Here is a 20940-nt window from a genome sequence, read left to right as displayed (position 1 = left end):
GATGTCGACATATGTGAAAATTACCGAACTATCAGTTTAATAAGCACCGACTGCAAAATACTAACACGAATTCTTTACAGACGAATGAAAATATTGACAGAAGCCGACCTCGGTGAAGATCAGTTTGGATTCCGTAGAAATGTTGGAACACGTGAGGAAATACTGACCCTACGACTTATCTTAGAAAATAGATTAAGGAAAGGCAAACCTGCGTTTCTAGCATTTGTAGACTTAGAGAAAGCTTTTGACAATATTGACTGGAATACTGTCTTTCAAATTCTGAAGGTGGCAGGGGTAAAATACAGGGAGCGAAAGGCCATTTACAGTTTGTACAGAAACCAGATGGCAGTTATAAGAGTCGAGGCAGTGGTTGGGAAGGAAGTGAGACAGGGTTGTAGCCTATCCTCGATGTTATTCAATCTGTATATTGAGCAAGCAGTAAAGGAAACAAAAGAAAAATTCGGAGTAGGAATTAAAATCCATGGAGAAGAGATAAAAACTTTGAGGTTTGCCGATGACTTTGTAATTCTGTCAGAGACAGCAAAGGATCTGGAAGAGCAGCTGAACAGAATGGACAGTGTCTTGAAAGGAGGATATAAGATGAATATCAACAAAAGCAAAACGAGGGTAATGGACTGTAGTCGAATTAAATGGGCGATGCTGAGGGAATTAGATTAGGAAATGAGAGGCTTAAAGAAGTAAATTAGTTTTGCTATTTGGGGAGCAAAAGAACTGATGATGGTCGAAGTAGAGAGGATATAAAATGTAGAATGGTAGTGGCAAGGGAAGCGCTTCTGAAGAAGAGAAATTTGTTAACATCGAGTACTGATTTAAGTTCCAGGAAGTGGTTTCTGAAAGTACTTGTATGGAGTGTAGCCATGTATGGAAGTGAAATGTGGACGATAAATAGTTTAGACAAGAAGAGAATGGAAGCTTTCGAATTGTGGTGCTACAGAAGAATGCTGAAGATTAGATGGATAGACCACATACCTAATGAGAAGGTATTGAATAGAAGTGGGGAGAAGAGACATTTGTGGCACAACTTGACCAGGAGAAGGGATCGTTTGGTAGGACATATTATGAGGCATCAAGTAATCACCAATTTAGTATTGGAGGGCAGCGTGGAGGGTAAAATCTTAGGGGAAGACAAAGAGATGAATACATTAGACAGATTCAAAAGCATGTAGGTTGCAGTAGGTACTGGGAGATGAAGAAGCGTGCACGGATAGAGTGGCGTGGAGAGCTGCAGCAAGACAGTCTCTGGACTGAAGGCCACAACAACAACAACACGATTTCACCAAATCAGATTGTACCAAACCTAGAAAAATTAAGGCAATCCAAAATTTTCCTTCTCCTACCACTTAGACCCCCTTATAGGCAAATTTAGGTTCGCTTATTTCTTTTGACATTTCGTGCCTAAACAGCTGTTGAATAGCAATCGACTGTTAAACTTATGATACAAGAATACCATCTGCCCAAGAGTTATACTTCAAAGTATAGATGTTGAAAGACCCGACACATATGCAGTATTATAAGATATGCGTAATATGGAGGTGATGCGAGATGCAGACCAGAAATGGAAGACATTGAAGCAACCTCTATATCAGCAGCCACCACATAAACTGGCATGATATTATAAGATGCATGACAATGCCTTGCTTCATAGGCATACTGCAGATTCTAATTTGTGGTTTCTAGGTGTGTGTATTTCAGTTTGTAGTAAAACAATCTTACGTGGTATACGCATTAAGCATGGGGGGCTGACGTTTTGAGTAAAGTAAAAGAAATTTTGCACTGCTTTCCTACCTTCCCAACATACATTGGCATTTACAAACTATTAATTACATACCTGTACTATCTGCTGAAAGGTAAAGCCTTAAATCAGCCTAATAAAATAGAATTACATCCCATTTTACCCAAAAAAATTACATGAAATGTTAATTGTTGGCATATCAGCACAATTCACCAAAGGCCAGAGGAGGCATAACATATCTTGTTACTCTTTATGATCTTTTCTCAAAGTATCGTAGACTGTATGCCACTAATACCACAACAGCCTCTCCAGTAACAAAAGAGTTAGTAAGTAATTATAACCTTGGTTTGATAATCTTGAGGCGATTTTGGTGACACAATCCGACAATGCATCAAATTTCAAAGGTAAAGCATGGAAATCTTTTCTACAGGAACAGGAAATCTGACACATACTAACATCAGAATGTCGTACAGAATCAAGTCCTACTAAAAGAGTTTGTCAAGAAAGTAGCGATTTCAGGAAACATGCAACAGACTCCTATACAGTTTACCCCACACATCCTAACAGCACACTTCAGAGAAGATCATATATGGTGTGGGTTCCTGTAGTCATGTCCTAGTTCATGAACCACGGGCAACGTATGAGTGCCCAAGCAAGTGGTCCCGACAGTCGGGATACAAGTTACTTTGGAATAAGGCTGGGCATCTCAGACATATTCTGAGTCGTGGTCACCTTTGTGCTCATACGGCAAAGACTACCAAATCCACCGGTAAGTCCCTCAACCGTTAGGGGTAAAACTCAATGGGACTCGGGGCAAGTAAGGCTAGCAACCTGCTTCCCTGGTACTTTAAATACGATGCTGGCAACAATGAGAGCAAAATGCCTCGGACCTTTGGAGGTGACGGAGTCCCACCTCTAACTGACAAACCAGGGACTCCTAAGATACGACTTGGCAAACAAATGGTAATGATATGGGGAGCTATTAATATCAATGGGGGCTACTCTGGGAAGAAGGTAGAGCTGGCAGAGGCTGCAAGTAAGATGGGGCTGGACGTTTTAGCTGTTAGTGACATTCGGGTAAGGGGTGAGAAAGAAGAGGAAGTGGGAGAATACAAGGTCTACCTGTCAGGAGTCAAAGCAGGAATAGCACAATGGGGTGCAGGGCTTGACATCAGGAAAGAAATGGAACCCAGCGTAGTTGCAATAGGGTATGTAAACGAACGACTAATGTGGATAGATTTCACAGTGTCTAGCAAGAAAATTAGGATTGTGTCAGTATATTCGCATTGTGAAGGGACAGATCAAGATAAGATGGATAGTTTTTATGATTCACTCAGTGATGTAGTTGTTAGAGTAAAGGACAAGGACAGTGTTCTGCTCATGGGTGATTTTAATGCCAGGATTGGAAATCGAACAGAAGGGTATGAAAAGGTTATGGGTAAATTTGGAGAGGATATGGAGGCCAACAGGAATGGGAAACAACTCATGGATTTCTGTGCCAGTATGGGCTTAGTAATCACAAACTCCCTTTTTAAACATAAGAACATTCACCGGTATACTTGGGAAGGCAGGGGAACCAGATCTGTCATTGAATATATAATAACATATCAGGAATTCAGGAAGGCTGTGAGGGACACATGTGTATTCACGGGTTTCTTTGATGACACTGATCATTATTTAATCTGCAGTTAAATTGGTATTTTGAGGCCGAAAGTGCAGGAGGTCAGGTCCATATGTAGGAGGATAAGAGTGGAGAAACTTCAGGATAAGGAAATCAGGTACAAGTATATAACAGTGATCTCAGAAAGATACCAGTTAGTTGAATGTAGTCAATTACAATCATTGGAAAAGGAATGGTCAAGGTACAGGGACACAGTAATAGAAGTGGCTAAAGAATATCTTGGAACAGTAGTGTGTAAAGGTAGGATGAAGCAAACAGCTTGGTGGAATGACAGAGTCAAGGCAGCCTGTAAAAGGAAAAAGAAGGCGTATCAAAAATGGCTACATACTAGAACTCAGGTAGACAGAGAAAGTTATGTTGAAGAAAGAAACAAAGCCAAGCAGATAATTGCAGCATCCAAGAAGAAATCTTGGGAAGACTTTGGAAACAGGTTGGAGACTTTGGGTCAAGCTGCTGGAAAACCATTTTGGAGTGTAATTATCAGTCTTCGAAACGGAGGTAAGAAGGAAATGACAAGTATTTAGGACAAGTCAGGAAAACTGCTGGTGAATCCTGTGGATTCCTTGGGCAGATGGAGGGAATATTTTGAAGAGTTGCTCAATGTAGGTGAAAATACGATCAGTAATGTGTCAGACTTCGATGTACAATGGGATAGGAATGATGATGGTAATAGGATCACATTTGAGGAAGTGGAGAAAATGGTCAATAGATTGCAGTGCAATAAAGCAGCTGGGGTGGATGAAATTAAGTCGGAACTCATAAAATACAGTGGAATGTCAGGTCTTAAATGGCTACACAGGATAATTGAAATGGCTTGGGAGTCGGGACAGGTTCCTTCAGACTGGACAAAAGCAGTAATCACACCAATCTTTAAACATGGAAACAGAAAAGATTGTAACAACTACAGAGGTATCTCTTTAATCAGCATTGTGGGTAAAATCTTCTCAGGTATTGTTGAAAGGAAAGTGCGAGTATTAGTTGAGGACCAATTGGATGAAAATCAGTGTGGGTTTAGGCCTCTTAGAGGTTGTCAGGACCAGATCTTTAGCTTAAGGCAAATAATGGAGAAGTGTTATGAGTGGAACAGGGAATTGTATCTATGCTTTATAGATCTAGAAAAGGCATATGACCGGGTTCCTAGGAGGAAGTTATTGTCTGTTCTACGAGATTATGGAATAGGAGGCAAACTTTTGCAAGCAATTAAAGTTCTTTACATGGATAGTCAGGCAGCAGTTAGATTTGACAGTAAATTGAGTTCATGGTTCAGAGTAGTTTCAGGGGTAAAACAAGGCTGAAACCTGTCTCCACTGTTGTTCATATTATTTATGGATCATATGTTGGAAACAATAGACTGGCTGGGTGAGATTAAGATATGTGAACACAAAATAAGCAGTCTTTCATATGCGGATGACTTAGTTGTGATGGCAGATTCGATTGAAAGTTTACAAAGTAATATTTCAGAGCTAGATCAGAAATGTTAGGACTATGGTATGAAGATTAGCATCTCCAAAACGAAAGTAATGTCAGTGGGAAAGAGATATAAACGGATTGAGTGCCAAATAGGAGGAACAAAGTTAGAACAGGTGGACGATTTCAAGTACTTAGGATGCATATTCTCACAGGATGGCAACATAGTGAAAGAAGTGGAAGCGAGGTGTAGCAAAGCTAACGCAGTGAGTGCTCAGCTACGATCTGCTCTCTTCTGCAAGAAGGAAGTCAGTACCAAGACTAAGTTATCTGTGCACTGTTCAATCTTTCAATCAACTTCGTTGTATGGGAGCGAAAGCTGGGTGGATTCAGGTTACCTTATCAATGAGGTTCAGGTTACGGATATGAAAGTAGCTAGGATGATTGCAGGTACTAGTAGATGGGAACAATGGCAGGAGGGTGTCCACAATGAGGAAATCAAAGAATAACTTTGAAAGAACTCTATAGATGTAGCAGTCACGGCGAACAGGCTTAGATGGTGGGGTCATGTTATACGCATGGGAGAAGCAAGGTTACCCAAGAGACTCATGGATTCAGCAGTAGAGGGTAGGAGGAGTCGGGGCAGACCAAGGAGAAGGTACCTGGATTCGGTTAAGAATGATTTTGAAGTAATAGGCTCAACATCAGAAGAGGCACCAATGTTAGCACTGAATAGGGGATCATGGAGGAATTTTATAAGGGGGACTATGCTCCAGACTGAACGCTGAAAGGCATAATCAGTCTTAAATGATGATGATGATGATGATGATGATGTGGAAAGAGAAAGAAATTAAACTGTCGATCACCTTCTTCATATGCCAAGTAATGAAGAAACGTGGAAAGATGAAGTTACACAAAATATTGTTTCATTAACAGACACTGTACCTATAAGAAAATTGGCCTACAACAAGAGTTTAAAAAGCATGTGACTGATGAAATATTCTTTGAGATCCAACCAAAACCATCCCTGCTTCAAATAAATAAGAAGTGGCAACTCTTGTACTCTGGGCCATACAGAATAATTAAGAATCATCTCAAGAGAAGTTATTTCCCAGCATGTCCAGAATCTGACAAAATCTATGGCTATATGTCCATAAAGATATAAAGGCGTATGTTGAGTGGTAACAACATCTTAGATATGCTTTTCACTTTTATCTATCATTTCCTCTTCTATATATTTTTAAATATTTATGTTGTATGTTTATGAATTGAATGTCCAGAATCTGACAAAATCTATGGCTATATGTCCATAAAGATATAAAGGCGTATGTTGAGTGGTAACAACATCTTAGATATGCTTTTCACTTTTCTCTGTCATTTCCTCTTCTATATATTTTTAAATATTTATGTTGTATGTTTATGAAATGAACCAACATATTTAGATCTATGTCAGAACTTTTCTTTGTGTGGTCAAAACAAGAAATTCTCTCTCTCTCTCTCTCTCTCTCTCTCTCTCTCTCTCTCTCTCTCTCTCTCTCTCTCTCTCTATATATATATATATATATATATATATATATATATATATATATATATATACATATATATGTGTGTGTGTGTGTGTGTGTGTGTGTGTGTCTGGTTCAGCAGGTCATGAGTTCATAATTGTGAAGGGAATTATATTTCAAAGTGGTCAATTATTTTACAATAGTTGTCGTGGAATTACTGTGACAGTGAGAACTGTTAATTGCAGATTACTAACCTTATGTATGTTCATACTTATATGAATTTATGAAGAACATAGATCCTGTTCTATACTTAAACGTAATGATATGTCACACTGTTTGCACTGTGGAGTACTGAACATTGTGTACTAGAAACAAGTGCACATAGTAAATGTAAGCCACTGAGTGATGAACATTTCTAGTGGAGTAATATTCAGTGCATAAGTAAACATTTTGTAATGTACAAAATTCAATGGACTAAACTGTGTGGTCATGGAACAGAAGTCTTATGCCTGTAGGACCTCTAATGCAAGACATAATTTAAAGGACTTCATTTTAGAATTAAGAGAGTGCACATACTTGTATCTTCTGAATTTGTAGATGAGTTTAATCTTCTGTATTCAGTATTATCTAAGACTCATGATTTATGCCATACACAGTTACTAATGATCATTAGTTTTCTTTTTATTTTGTAGAAGAATCTATATCATGCTTCTACATTCAGTACTGGGCAATGAATTATCTAGTCAATTTTTAACTGTAGTTTTCAGCCACCATTTTCCTTGTGTCCTTGAGTGCAAACGCTTTTTGAGTAATTGCTGACTTTTTCTGTTTTTTGTGTTCTGTTTAACTTGGGGAGATGCTAGCATTCTTGGTTATTAAGTGAGACAATGTTGTGCACAATATCAGTATGAGTGTTTAACAGCTAAAAAAATACTTTTATCTGTGAGTGTCAGGCCATTGTGTTCAATACATAACCCGACACACTGATAGGAATAAGAATTACGAAAGGCTTTGTACATGTGTGAATTTTGTAAAAGTATGCAATGTTACTTTAACCTCTGATTAACAAAAATTTACAATCCATAGTGTAAGGAAAGGCAGTGTTCGATCTCATTTGGAAGTAGATACTAAAGAAATACGCATGTGGAAATGAGTGTTAAGTGAATGCTGCTACATAAAAGTAAATGCGAGATAGGAGCTCATGTGAACTCGGTACTAGAGAACAAATGCTTACATTTACAGAAGCTCATTACACCACACACTCATGAGAGGTCTGTGAGTCAAGCTTGACGACAAAGGGTTGAAAACATAAGAACGCATTTGAAACTACTGTAGGGAAGCAGCCTACTCATGCCATAGAGAATTCATATGCTTTCTGACAGCTATAGTCAGCCTGTAAATAAATATAGATGTGTCAGGAATGTAGCCAGCATTGGATCAGTGTTCCGGCCCAGAAATAATAATTTGGGATTTAAAGGTACCATGACTGTATGCCTTAGGCATAAATTTTTCTTTAGTACGTGATTAACGGCGTATTGAGCCATTTATTTATCAACTTAGTTACAGTAAAGTAGAGAGTTGCGTATACATCCCCATTTCATTGTGACCCTCCGTTAGCTTTCAAGTGAATGGAGTCTGAGGCACTCTTTTGTTTGTTCTACAGGAAAAACCAGATAATGGCAGCCTGGTAGGTGCGTGAAAGCGTTGAGTAACTTGGACACAACTCACAGTGACGCTCCTATTTCCTTCAAGGACGCACACCATAGCAACTTCCTCCCTGTACCCTTGTGAATCGAAATGCAGACCAGGCAAAGTAATATATGTAAAAGTGAATGTGTTATTATTCGTGAAATTGTCTTTCAGGTGTAGAAAAGACTGCCAAGATTTCATTATTTATTTATGTAAAAGAATAACCATGTCATTTTCCTTCTACCTACGTATGTACAAATATCTACAGACAATGTAATAGTTTAAGACTTTCACCTAATTAATTGAAACGTGAGCCAGACTTTTCATAATTTTGCCTGTTTATGTGTTTATGAATTTGAAAAAAAATATGTATGCCAAATTGTTTCATTGATTTTTGAAAGTACTTAAAATTTTGAGTGATTTTGTAGACAGTATCATGCCATCCGTTTAATACCTGTGTCGTGAATAATTTAATATGCAAAGCATTAGTGCCATGAAATTTTCAGACTTGCAGTTTACGTATTTTATATATATTCTTATCAGTATTGCAATTTTGTTTTTGAGGCAGTGAACAGTAACAAGTTTCTTTTAATATTTCTAAATGTTTAAGTTTTAATTTTTTCATTTTTGTAGGAAGTTAAGTGGTACTCTTGCTTCCCCTTTTGTAAATAATTTTTTTTCATTCACGTTCAGAGAAAATTAAGTAGAGGTGATGTAAGGAGGCAGCCTGCTCATGCCATATAGAAGTCATATGCTTTCAATGGTGTGCCAGCCTAGTCCGCTGTAGATAGCTATGATGTCACGAATGTTATGCAATACCTTAAAAGTAAAACAAATAATCTGAAAAGTTAATAGCATGTTAGGAGTGATGCTAAAATGATTTGTTAATTTTAGTTTAGTAACTTTAACAGTTTTCGAAATTTGGACGTTTTACATAAAAATCATCGGCGCAACAGGAAGGAGCTAGAAATTTCAAAATTTATATTCGGATTCCTTTTTCATATTAATTTAATGGAACCAGCATGCTGGATCTCACAAAGTAATATTTTGGTTTAAATTCATGATTTTCTGCTTTTGTGTCCTAAAAGTACGGAAGCAAGATACATTAAGTAAATGATTAGATAAAGCTAGGATGTTTAGATTTAGGTGGAATGGAGATACGCTATAATAACAAAGATGTGGGAAGTTTCCAAAAGGTAGCTATCTATGGCAGTAGCGTCACTCCAAAGGGCAAGTTCGCAGCTCATCTATTGCGTGCAGTGCAACTAAAATAATTCTCTCCCCAAAAGTATTTATCTAGCTACATTAGAGTTTTATTGAAGATACTTACCTGTGTGGTGATTGTACAATTAAATTGAGAGCTTCATCAGCTTTCAGCGAATGAAGCAATTAATTATTTAGTAACTGGAAGTGGTAGCCCCAGCGGCTTGTCAGGAAGGCAAATTTTGTCGGCTGCGCCTTCGGCGGTCCGCACCGCGGCTATTTAAATAAGAGCGCTGCGAGCTGGATTCATGCCCCAGTTCCCTCTAGATTCGTATCAGCACGCACTCCGTGTCGCAGCCGCGTCGCGTCTGTGAAGTTGCAAGGAACAGCCTTGGATGTCGTATTACGTAACTCAGTATGCACGTAACAATGAGTTTGCATTGTGGTAAAGTGTTAATTGCAGAACCACCTCAGTGATTTATTCTCAGTATGCGTATCTCGTATTTTCACGTGTCGCCACAGGACAGACCTTCTACCATTACTAGCGTGGTGTTTGATGAGTATTAACATCAAATTTTCGCGAGCATTCACTTTGAACATTTAGATCGATAACGATTATTGAACAGTTTTGTTATCTAGGGATAATATGATCCTCGCAATATACTCTGAACAGCTCTGATAGTACAAGAGCTGATAGTAGCATTGCTTGGGTAAACATGTGTCTAGAACCTTACGCTTTATCGTTTTCAGAATATAGTTGAAATTGTTATAGTAAACTGCATTTTTTATGAATCACAGACATCATCCTAAATCCTCAGCGAAATGAACTTTATTTCTCCATCAGAGTGGGCACAGTGAACTTTACTTACAGGCATCATATTTTTGCTAATCACTTTCTGGTTGCCGACATTGTAGTTAGAGAGCTTGTGTTGAGAACGGCAACAATAGTATTTTTTTCCACCCGCCGACCCACACTACACTTGCCACAGCCAAATTGCAAATTTAATATCGTGAAGCTAATCCTCGGACATTGGAACACATGAGGGAGGACGCAGTTACTTCAGTCATAATCGAATGACTGTATGGCTACGCACAACACGATGATCACTGTATTATATCTGTTTGTCATCCCATGTTACACTGTACACGTAACTAGTGAAATTTTAAACATTCCATCTTACAACTGTCCAATAACATGACAAAAATATCCTACAAAGGATCTGATTCAGTCGTTGTAGTGCACTTTTATGGAAATGAACTCGTACTGGCGAAGTGTACAATAGAATATGAACTATGAGTGGCAGTTAAACTACTGAAATAATGTGAAAGGTTATCACTCGTAATCAGACTTACCAACTAACAATAAAACTGAGACAAAAGCCCCAGTACATATGGATCACCTTAATATTCTGTAAATAACCAATCATTGTGATGTTATTACCATGTTAACAAGAACTTTATTTCAGGGCAATGAAGAACAGTTCAATTATTAGTCAACTCTGATACTGCCAAATTCACTCTTGGTGAGCTGCCTGAAACGTTCCTGAGAATATCTGCAAACCCAATCTGATGTATCCAACTGCCAGCTGCCCCACCTGTTTTGCTTCAGTGTTCCTGCCACTTCGCAGAGGCGTCTTCTTCCATCGACGTCCTTCAAATCTCATTGCAATGTTCGCCACGCACAAATGTCAATGATGTACTCTTTGTAAATGAAATTATCCAGTAAATGATCTTACAAATCAACCTTTTGTCACACAAGAAAATGGAAAACGTAGCTATCCATAAATCCATAACTCATACTGAATACAGCACATGAATCCGAAATTATAAAAGAAATCCTTTTAACAGTAATTACCATACTATAAAAAATTATATTAAAATATGAATCCACCACTGTCAAAGTAAAATTACGGGGCCAGCTCAACTTTTTTTATTTCTAACACTGTATGAATGTAGGCCATAAATGTCGAGTAATGGAGTTACAGTAGGCACATTTATTTCAAAGGATGATGCAGAATGATTTTCATGGAGAAGATCCCGCGCACACAGAAAATTTTGAGACAGATGCAGAAGCAACTGTAAAAATAAGGCAGAAGGAAGTCATAGCAAACAAGTAGCATTGTTGCTTATGCAGGTGTAGAGAAAACAAGTAAGGGAATTTTAGATCCCACACGTGATGTCAGGGTTCAACTGTGTCAGCCACCAGTCCTGTTTTGTTTCAACATTGGAATCTCCTTGTGGCCTAGATAAGTTTGATAGTCTAGAATAGTGTCTAGGTAAAATGAGAGAACAATCTAAGAAAGATTTACAGGAAATAACATAGGAGTTGAAGAAGCAGCTACAGGAAATCAAACGGTAATTAACAAAGATGACATAAATGCATAAGAAAATTAGAGACGTTTTGGGCAAACAGAAGGAGCAGTTTAAACTGTGTGCGGATTCGGAAAGGGAGGATATTACCTGTGGAGATGTTATTAGGCGAGGTGGAATGAAAGCCAGAACAGATTTTGACGGTAGAGAAAGACATGGACCACATGGGCCAATGAACAGCGGAGCAGCAAAGGCAGATCAATCGAGTCGAGACAGGTTTAGATGTAGCGGAAGAAAATACCAGCAGAATTCCAGAATAAAAACAGAAACTGATGGAGGGAGATGAAAGGCATCCTCTTCGTAACTCAGAAGCAATCAAACAAGAAGTATATATGTGAGAGAGGGCTTGGCAGATATGCAACAGGTTTCTATTGTGTGAACTAAGAAAGTAAGACCCCTTCTTCATTTCGGAAGAATCAGATGATAAACGGCAACGCAAGAACAATACTTTCAAAGCAAAGGTTACTAGGGTGTTTTGCTAGTGGGATAGTGAGAATGCTAGCTATCGTGGAGCTCCAGAGAGAGAAAAGTTAGTGCTTTGACTGTGATATGCAAGTAGAGAGATGCTCCACTATTGACAGTATTCTACTTCTCATCACTTAATGCTGGGAAGTGGATGGAGGGAGAGGAAGTCTTCTTCGCTGCGTCTTATGCTAGGCGTCTTGTACGGTAAACCACTTGGTGTGCAAGAGTGCAGAGGTGCCACACAGTGCTTGCATATGCTATTTGTAAGGTGTGGTGCACTGTGAGGAAAGCTGTTTTTGAGCAATGTTGTCCGGTAACTTTTTGCAGTACTTGCATTGGAGATTTCTGCCAACGAAGGTTTAAACTTGGCTGCAGATCGCTCAGGCATTTTCTCTGGTAATGTACAGTCATTTCATCCGTGCAGCAGGATTGTATTGGATCAATCAATTGGTGGATTCGAAACTTGTAAGGCATACACACCACCTATCGAGATCAAAGCTTATTTAGGTTTTTGATTGGGTCGCCTTGTAACGCAGAAGCTGAATTTGAACCGTTATTTCTTTTTAAATCTGTCTATCAATTCATTAGTAAGCAGTGATTTAAGGCAGTAATTTAAGTGTGTTATCTTAACCTTTTATTGGTTTTAAAACTGGTATAATAACTGCAAATGCATAGGTCAGACTGAAACCTTAAGGGTAACGATTTTTGAAATATTTATCTTATTTATTTTCAATTGATGGTTGGTTAAGAGAGTTTCTTTTGAACTGGATAAAACTAGGTGGTATATGTCTTTTAAGTGACTGCCAGATCTCGTATGTGGAGACTTCTGGAAAGTAAAACTAATTATTATATTAAAACCTTACTCTGCTGGAACCCATGAAATGTGCTCTCTCGATAGAGGAAGTCCTATAGAGGAACAATTCTCCACGTAAGCAACATTAAAAAATGCAAATAATTCTACAATGTCTCATGCATGTTTTATCGCATCAAGAAGGCACACTTCAATGGCAATGGGTTTATGCATTGACCTTATGCGCAAGATTGATATGTTTCGTAATCAGTTATTGGTGATCTGAAAAGAATAAGAGATATCATTAATAGTGCCCATCGCTAAACCACAAAATATTTCTGTCTCAGGCCAGCCCAATTTTGTTGTCTGCCGTCATTGTTCAAGTTGACCGTGAAACTATATAAATTTCTTAACTGATAATATGTCAGAATATAGATGATCATACTTTGATAATGGCAAACATAGGTTCTTTCCCTATTAAGAGAATAGTTAAGGAAAGACAACAGATGAAGCTCATATGGATTGGTCACTGAATAACCCGGATCCAATCATTTTGGTGAAGGCCTCTGAAAAGTTGTACATATAACCCAAAATGCACTTTTTGATTCTTTCCTCTGATGCTATTAAGTAAGGTACATCTGGGTAGTTAACTTTTAAACTGTTAATGTGTACGCAGGCATTACATTACACTTACTTGTTACTTCTACCACGTTCAAGCAGAAAAAATCAAGTAAGTAGTGACAAGATAAATGAACATAAAGCATCGGTTTTTTGAAACAAGGTACAGTAGAAAGTGTGTGACCTTTGTGGCTCGACTTATTCGTAATATACGTACATTGGTACTCAGAGCTCATAAGATCAGTGCTTCTTTTATAGTTTTGAATTTTATTACCAGAAAAAATATGTCTCCCGAATTTCGTTTGTGATTAAAAAGTAATACCAATTCACCTTTTGAATCCTACAAGTTAAGAGCTTCAAAAGCACTCATTTAACGCATTCAGCCACATATATAGGTTTTGTTTAGTGCTAGATTGCCATTTACAGCTTACTTGGCAGGTTCATCAAAGCATTTTAGCACATGATTGGAACTGAAAATGAAGTAGATGTGCATGGACCAATAGACACCCCCATTGCAAGTTTTGCCTTCCCATTCGGGTACGGTTCATGGGAAACCATGCTAAATCCCTAAGATGACCTTCAACTTTGAATATTTTCACTTGTAAAACTGAAACTTTCGATAGACTTAGATACAATAAGGGGTCAAATGGCTAACAAACATAAATGAATTACTTGAATTTATATGATTTTTGCTTTATAAATTTTCCGTAATGTAAATGTAATATAACAATACAGACTGAGAAAGTAGACGACCAAAAGGGAACTAGTGTATGGGTGCAGTAGCACATTAAGCAGAATAAGATTCTAGCAGTATATCGCTAACAGTTCAAACATGTAAGTGCACAATATAGTATGAAACCCACCAAAAACTGCAATGTCGCTACAGCGCTACAGACCAAAGATTCAACAAAGAGTAACACAAGAAAATGTAAAAATTGCAAATAATGTGAAAATGAGTCAGTGCCTTTAAACATGAGACGTATTTTAAGAAAATAATCGTTGGAAGAAACGCAAAATTACGGAGTGAGTTATAATGAAACAAAATATTTTTTTTATATTCCCCCCCCCCCCCCAAAGGAATGTACCCCTGTTCTGTTACCTGTCTACATAACATTATGAAGCCGTATGTAACCATCAACCAGCATTGGCATATTATGCAAGAAGATGGAAAAAAATAAAGGGGAACCACACGTACTACTCACCACAAAGAACTACATGAAACATCGTCTCCTACCACGTGCAATCAGTCACCAAGATAAGTAGACCTATTTATGAAAATTATGTTCACAAACTATTGGAAAAGCTAGATCAATATTGGTTAAGCAAAATATGTTGAATAATTAGCACTGTAAGATCCTTTCTGAAAGAACCAGACCTAACAAAGGTGTATATGCACTATGTGATCAAAAGTATGTGCACACCCACAAAAACATACCTTTTTCATATTAGGTGCATTGTGCGGACACCCTTTATCAGGTACTCCATATCAGCGACCTCACTACTCATTAGACATCATGAGAGAGCAGAAATGGGTGCTCTGCGAAACTCACGGACTTCGAACGTGGTCAGGTGATTGGGTGTCACTTGTGTCATACACGTGTCGTACACGTGATTTCCCCACTCCTGCACTTACCTAGGGCCACTGTTTCCTATGTGGTAGTGAAGTGGAAATGTGAAGGGACACGTACAGCACAAAAGCGTACAGGCCGACCTCATCTTTTGACTGACAGAGACCACCGACACTTGAAGAGGGTTGAAATGTACACTCCTGGAAATGGAAAAAAGAACACATTGACACCGGTGTGTCAGACCCACCATACTTGCTCCGGACACTGCGAGAGGGCTGTACAAGCAATGATCACACGCACGGCACAGCGGACACACCAGGAACCGCGGTGTTGGCCGTCGAATGGCGCTAGCTGCGCAGCATTTGTGCACCGCCGCCGTCAGTGTCAGCCAGTTTGCCGTGGCATACGGAGCTCCATCGCAGTCTTTAACACTGGTAGCATGCCGCAACAGCGTGGACGTGAACCGTATGTGCAGTTGACGGACTTTGAGCGAGGGCGTATAGCGGGCATGCGGGAGGCCGGGTGGACGTACCGCCGAATTGCTCAACACGTGGGGCGTGAGGTCTCCACAGTACATCGATGTTGTCGCCAGTGGTCGGCGGAAGGTGCACGTGCCCGTCGACCTGGGACCGGACCGCAGCGACGCACGGATGCACGCCAAGACCGTAGGATCCTACGCAGTGCCGTAGGGGACCGCACCGCCACTTCCCAGCAAATTAGGGACACTGTTGCTCCTGGGGTATCGGCGAGGACCATTCGCAACCGTCTCCATGAAGCTGGGCTACGGTCCCGCACACCGTTAGGCCTTCTTCCGCTCACGCCCCAACATCGTGCAGCCCGCCTCCAGTGGTGTCGCGACAGGCGTGAATGGAGGGACGAATGGAGACGTGTCGTCTTCAGCGATGAGAGTCGCTTCTGCCTTGGTGCCAATGATGGTCGTATGCGTGTTTGGCGCCGTGCAGGTGAGCGCCACAATCAGGACTGCATACGACCGAGGCACACAGGGCCAACACCCGGCATCATGGTGTGGGGAGCGATCTCCTACACTGGCCGTACACCACTGGTGATCGTCGAGGGGACACTGAATAGTGCACGGTACATCCAAACCGTCATCGAACCCATCGTTCTACCATTCCTAGACCGGCAAGGGAACTTGCTGTTCCAACAGGACAATGCACGTCCGCATGTATCCCGTGCCACCCAACGTGCTCTAGAAGGTGTAAGTCAACTACCCTGGCCAGCAAGATCTCCGGATCTGTCCCCCATTGAGCATGTTTGGGACTGGATGAAGCGTCGTCTCACGCGGTCTGCACGTCCAGCACGAACGCTGGTCCAACTGAGGCGCCAGGTGGAAATGGCATGGCAAGCCGTTCCACAGGACTACATCCAGCATCTCTACGATCGTCTCCATGGGAGAATAGCAGCCTGCATTGCTGCGAAAGGTGAATATACACTGTACTAGTGCCGACATTGTGCATGCTCTGTTGCCTGTGTCTATGTGCCTGTGGTTCTGTCAGTGTGATCATGTGATATATCTGACCCCAGGAATGTGTCAATAAAGTTTCCCCTTCCTGGGACAATGAATTCACGGTGTTCTTATTTCAATTTCCAGGAGTGTATAATAGGTAGACATCTATCCAGACCATCACACAGGAATTCCAAACTGCATCAGTACTGCAAGTACTTTGGCACTTATACGGGAGGTGAGAAAACTTGGATTTCATGGTCGAGCGGCTGCTCATGAGCCACACATCACGTCTGTAAATGCCTAACGACGCATCGGTTGGTTAAGGAGCGTAAACATGGGACAACTGAACAGTGGAAAACCGTTGTGCGGAGTGACGAATCACGGCACACAATGAAGCGATCCAATGGCAGGGTGTGGCTGTGGCGAATGCCCGGTGAAGGTCATCTGCCAGCTTTTGTAGTGCCAACAGTAAAATTTGGAGGCGGTGGTGTTATGATGCGGTCGTGCTTATCATGGAGGGGCTTGCACACCTTGTTGTTTTGCATGGCACTATCACAGCACAGACCTACATTCATGTTTTAAGCACTCTCTTGCTTCCCACTGTTGAAGAACAATTCGAGAATGGCGATTGCGTCTTTCAACACGATTGAGCACCTGTTCATAATGCACGGCCTATGGCGGAGTGGTTACACGACGATAACATAGCAGTAATGAATTCGCCTGCACGAAGTCTTGACCGGAATACTATAGAACACCTTTGGGATGTTTCGGAACCTTGACTTCGTGCCAGGCCTTACAGACCGACATCGATACCTCTCCTCAGTGCAGCAGTCCGTGAAGAATGGGCTGCCATTCTCTAAGAAACCTTCCAGTAACTGATTGAACATATGCCTGTGAGAGTGGAAGCTGTCATCAACGCTAAGGGTGGGTCAACACCAAATTGCATTCCAGCATTACCGATGGAGGGCGCCACGAAATTTAAGTCATTTTCAGCCACGTGTCCGGATACTTTTGATCACATGTGAGGACGTTATCACAAAGAGAAATCATTCAATTTAAGGGATTAAAAATAAGAAAACGTTGGAAATCCCGAAAGGCACCATTTAAACAAACTGATCTCAGAAGAGACTGGAAGGTCTTCAGTTACACCAAACGAGTCTCAGTATTCTAGGTGCCCTGAACACCAGTCGTCAGGCACAGCGCAGTAGAAGAAACTTACACCGGTGGTCTTGCTCCGACAGTCCCAGCAAGAGTAGCCCTTTTTCTTCGTGGTGCATTTCTCCCCCCTCCCCCCGCCCCTCACTCACCGCAACACATACGTCCCGCCGAAACGCAACGTTCACTGCAAAATACGTAACGACGTGCCATCGTCTAAAGCTGCTTGGCCTCTCTGGCCAGTAGTGCCCATGGCTGTTCATAGAGCCAAAGATATCGCGCGAACGTCATTTGAAAACCTGGGTGAGTATGAAAGTTGCTAGGCGACTGCTACCACTACAGTTACTATGTAAAGCGAGAAGGAAAAGGGGTAAACATGACAACGAGCTACTGGTGCCAGCCATTTCTCTTATTATCTCTCTCATTTTGTTCAGTTGAAGCAAAGGCTGATTTCAATATCTGTTGTCTTATATAACTATAATGCTCAGTACTCGGCTGACTCGTTTCGTGTGATCTGGAAGATCTAATGGAAGACCCGATAAAACATGTTAAATAAACACATCCATGCACTTGCGGGCTCGACAGCTCACACACACACACACACACACACACACACACACACACATTGACACGCCAGTAGTACTCTACTACATATGGTTTTCATTAAAGTGTGCAATGGTGGAATGGACTGTGGGTAAGGACACGAGTCAGTACGTCACTTCTGGTTCTAAGTTTTCTCTGCGATGTATTGCCTTCCTAGGATTTTAGCTCTTCGTATTAGAATATTAGATTTCCCTGTAGGGGATGGGAAAATACGGTTCATTTATGGATTTGCGCTGCCAGTTGTTAGCTGTGCCGCCATATTTTGAAAATATAGTATTCCTAACAATAAAAGGGAACTGCTGTTACGATTTTATTACTGCTTGAGACGACATTCTTCAAATTTCTAAACGACTCATACTGGACATACAAAATTAAAACACTTTTTTCGATGTTCTTTAAACGCTAAGATACTCACTATTGTCACACACTAACTTCAGATGACTTTCTCTGTAATGGAATTGTAATTTAACAATAAAGACTGAGAAAGTAGACTACCAGAAGGGAGGTAGTGTGTGGACGCAATACAGCTTCCTTTTCTTGACGGTTTCTCATCATATCAGCTTATCGTAAGTAAGTAATGAACAGTGTTTTTGCAGTAAGTAAAAGATAAGTTTCCCACAACAGTAAAGCAAGAGCCACCCTATCTAGGCTGCTTACATAATAACTGTAACAAAAAATACTTGAAGGATCAGCATTATTCGGAAGTCTTCTGTTGCTGAAAAAAGGTAATATTATGTATATAGAAGAAACAAGCAAAAACTATTAATAAAATGTCGAGGTAAAGAAGTTCTGTGTTTTATTAAAAGAATAAAGCTCCGAAATCTGTTTAGTAGGAAATTTTCTGACGGCGTTATGTTGTTCTTCATCTCTGAGTTTAGTAGCCACTACTTACGTGAATATTAGAAATCAGTTTGTAGATGAGATTTGCATATCAAAATGTGATCTCCGTGATTCTAAAAGCTTAAAATATACATATTCGGTTAAAAATAAAAACATAGATTTCGTAAAGTACAAATTAAAAAAATGTCACAACTATGGTTCTTGAGGTAGCTAACCTATTTGATCAGCCGTCAGGCAGTGCACGGTAGAAGTTATGCAAGAATGAATTCCCAGTCTGCCCTCTGCTGTCGACTGTTCAACCGAGGCAAGCTCTAATACTGGCAAACATCGCAGTGAGATCACAATGGTTACGTATGTTTCTCCACACAGTCGTCACTGCAGCTGCGAGCAGAGATGTCGTGGGCACACCCAGAGTTGAGAGGAGCGCTGAATAGAGCGATGGATGTGGTGGATCGCTGTTCGGACGAGCCTGCTCAGTCAGCGGGCCAATCCGGCCACCCCACTGATGACGACTGGAGATGCTGGCGTGGCACACCGCCGTCCAAAGGAGCATGATCCCCCGGCGGCCCCACCTGACCCACCGCCTAGAACGACCTGGCCACCGTCCAAGGACCTCGACTTGCTTGGACGACGATTCTTGTGAAGACGATGTCATGGTGCATGACGCGACGAGAGGGCGCAAAGGATGAAGGCCATCGCGCTGCGGCGCCCAGACGGCTAGCGGCGCAAACGGCCAACCTCCGCAGCACCAACCGGCGCCAAAAAGACGCCCAAAGACAAGAGGCAGCTTGCTGTCTCAACTACCGGCGGCAGAAGACGCGACATACCAGACGACTGCGTGGGAGGCGCAACATGGACTACCGTCAAATCCCGGCAGGCGGCCAGACACCGGACGACGCCTTACCCGCTGCCCACGGCTACTGCTAACCCGCTACGGCGTGCTAGCAGATGAGGAGAAATCGGAGCAGCCAACAGCACCCAAGCAGACGGAGACCACGGCCGCTACCGACTCTGGTCGCTCGGCAGAAGAAGAAGCTACCGCTTCGCGATCGGACACCACCGCCGGACGGTCGCAGCGACGGTCACCACCCATAGTCTTTAAGGTGGCCAATGACTACAAAAATTTCCTGCAACTCCTGAAGCAGTGGACGACTGCAGACTTCAGGGTGCGAGCTGCAGCAGGAAACCTCTTGTGACTGCAAGTCGCAAATACGGAGGTTTTCATAAAGGTGACGAACGAGGCATCGAACCTAGGCATGCACTGGTACACGCACGCCGCCGTCCCCGAGAGACTTCTGAAAATCGTTGTGTAGGGCTTCCCCAAGGCGGCGGAACCTGAACTACTGAAAGAACAAATGGCGCGGCTTGACTTTGGTGTGCGCAACGTGAGGCGCGTCAAGTCACACATCACGCACAAGGAGTCGCCCTCTCTGCTGGTGATCGCCACCGCCACTCCAGAGAACAAGCGGCTCTCCCAGCTGCAACGGGTGACCAGCACCATGGTCACCGTGGAAAATCTCAAGCAGAAGTGGAGCTTGGTGCAGTGCTTCCGCTACCAGGGGATGGGCCACGTGGCTCACTACTGCTCCTTTCCCGAGGCGTGCGTGAAGCGCGCAGGCACCCATGCAAGCAGAAACTGTCGGCTACCGAGGATGCACGCACTGGAATATGCGAACTGTGGCGGCCCACACGTGGCGAGTTACTGCCGCTGTGAAGTTATTAAAGACGCAGTTTCTCGCCAAAGCGGGCAGCAGACGCAGAAGACTGCCGACCGCTCCCTACGCCGTCAGCTCCCAAATGGACATGCGTCCGGCAAATCCGAGGT

Source organism: Schistocerca cancellata, chromosome 1 (genome assembly GCF_023864275.1).
Source record: "Schistocerca cancellata isolate TAMUIC-IGC-003103 chromosome 1, iqSchCanc2.1, whole genome shotgun sequence".
Taxonomy (NCBI): Eukaryota; Metazoa; Arthropoda; class Insecta; order Orthoptera; family Acrididae; genus Schistocerca; species Schistocerca cancellata.
This window is presented reverse-complemented; position numbering follows the sequence as displayed.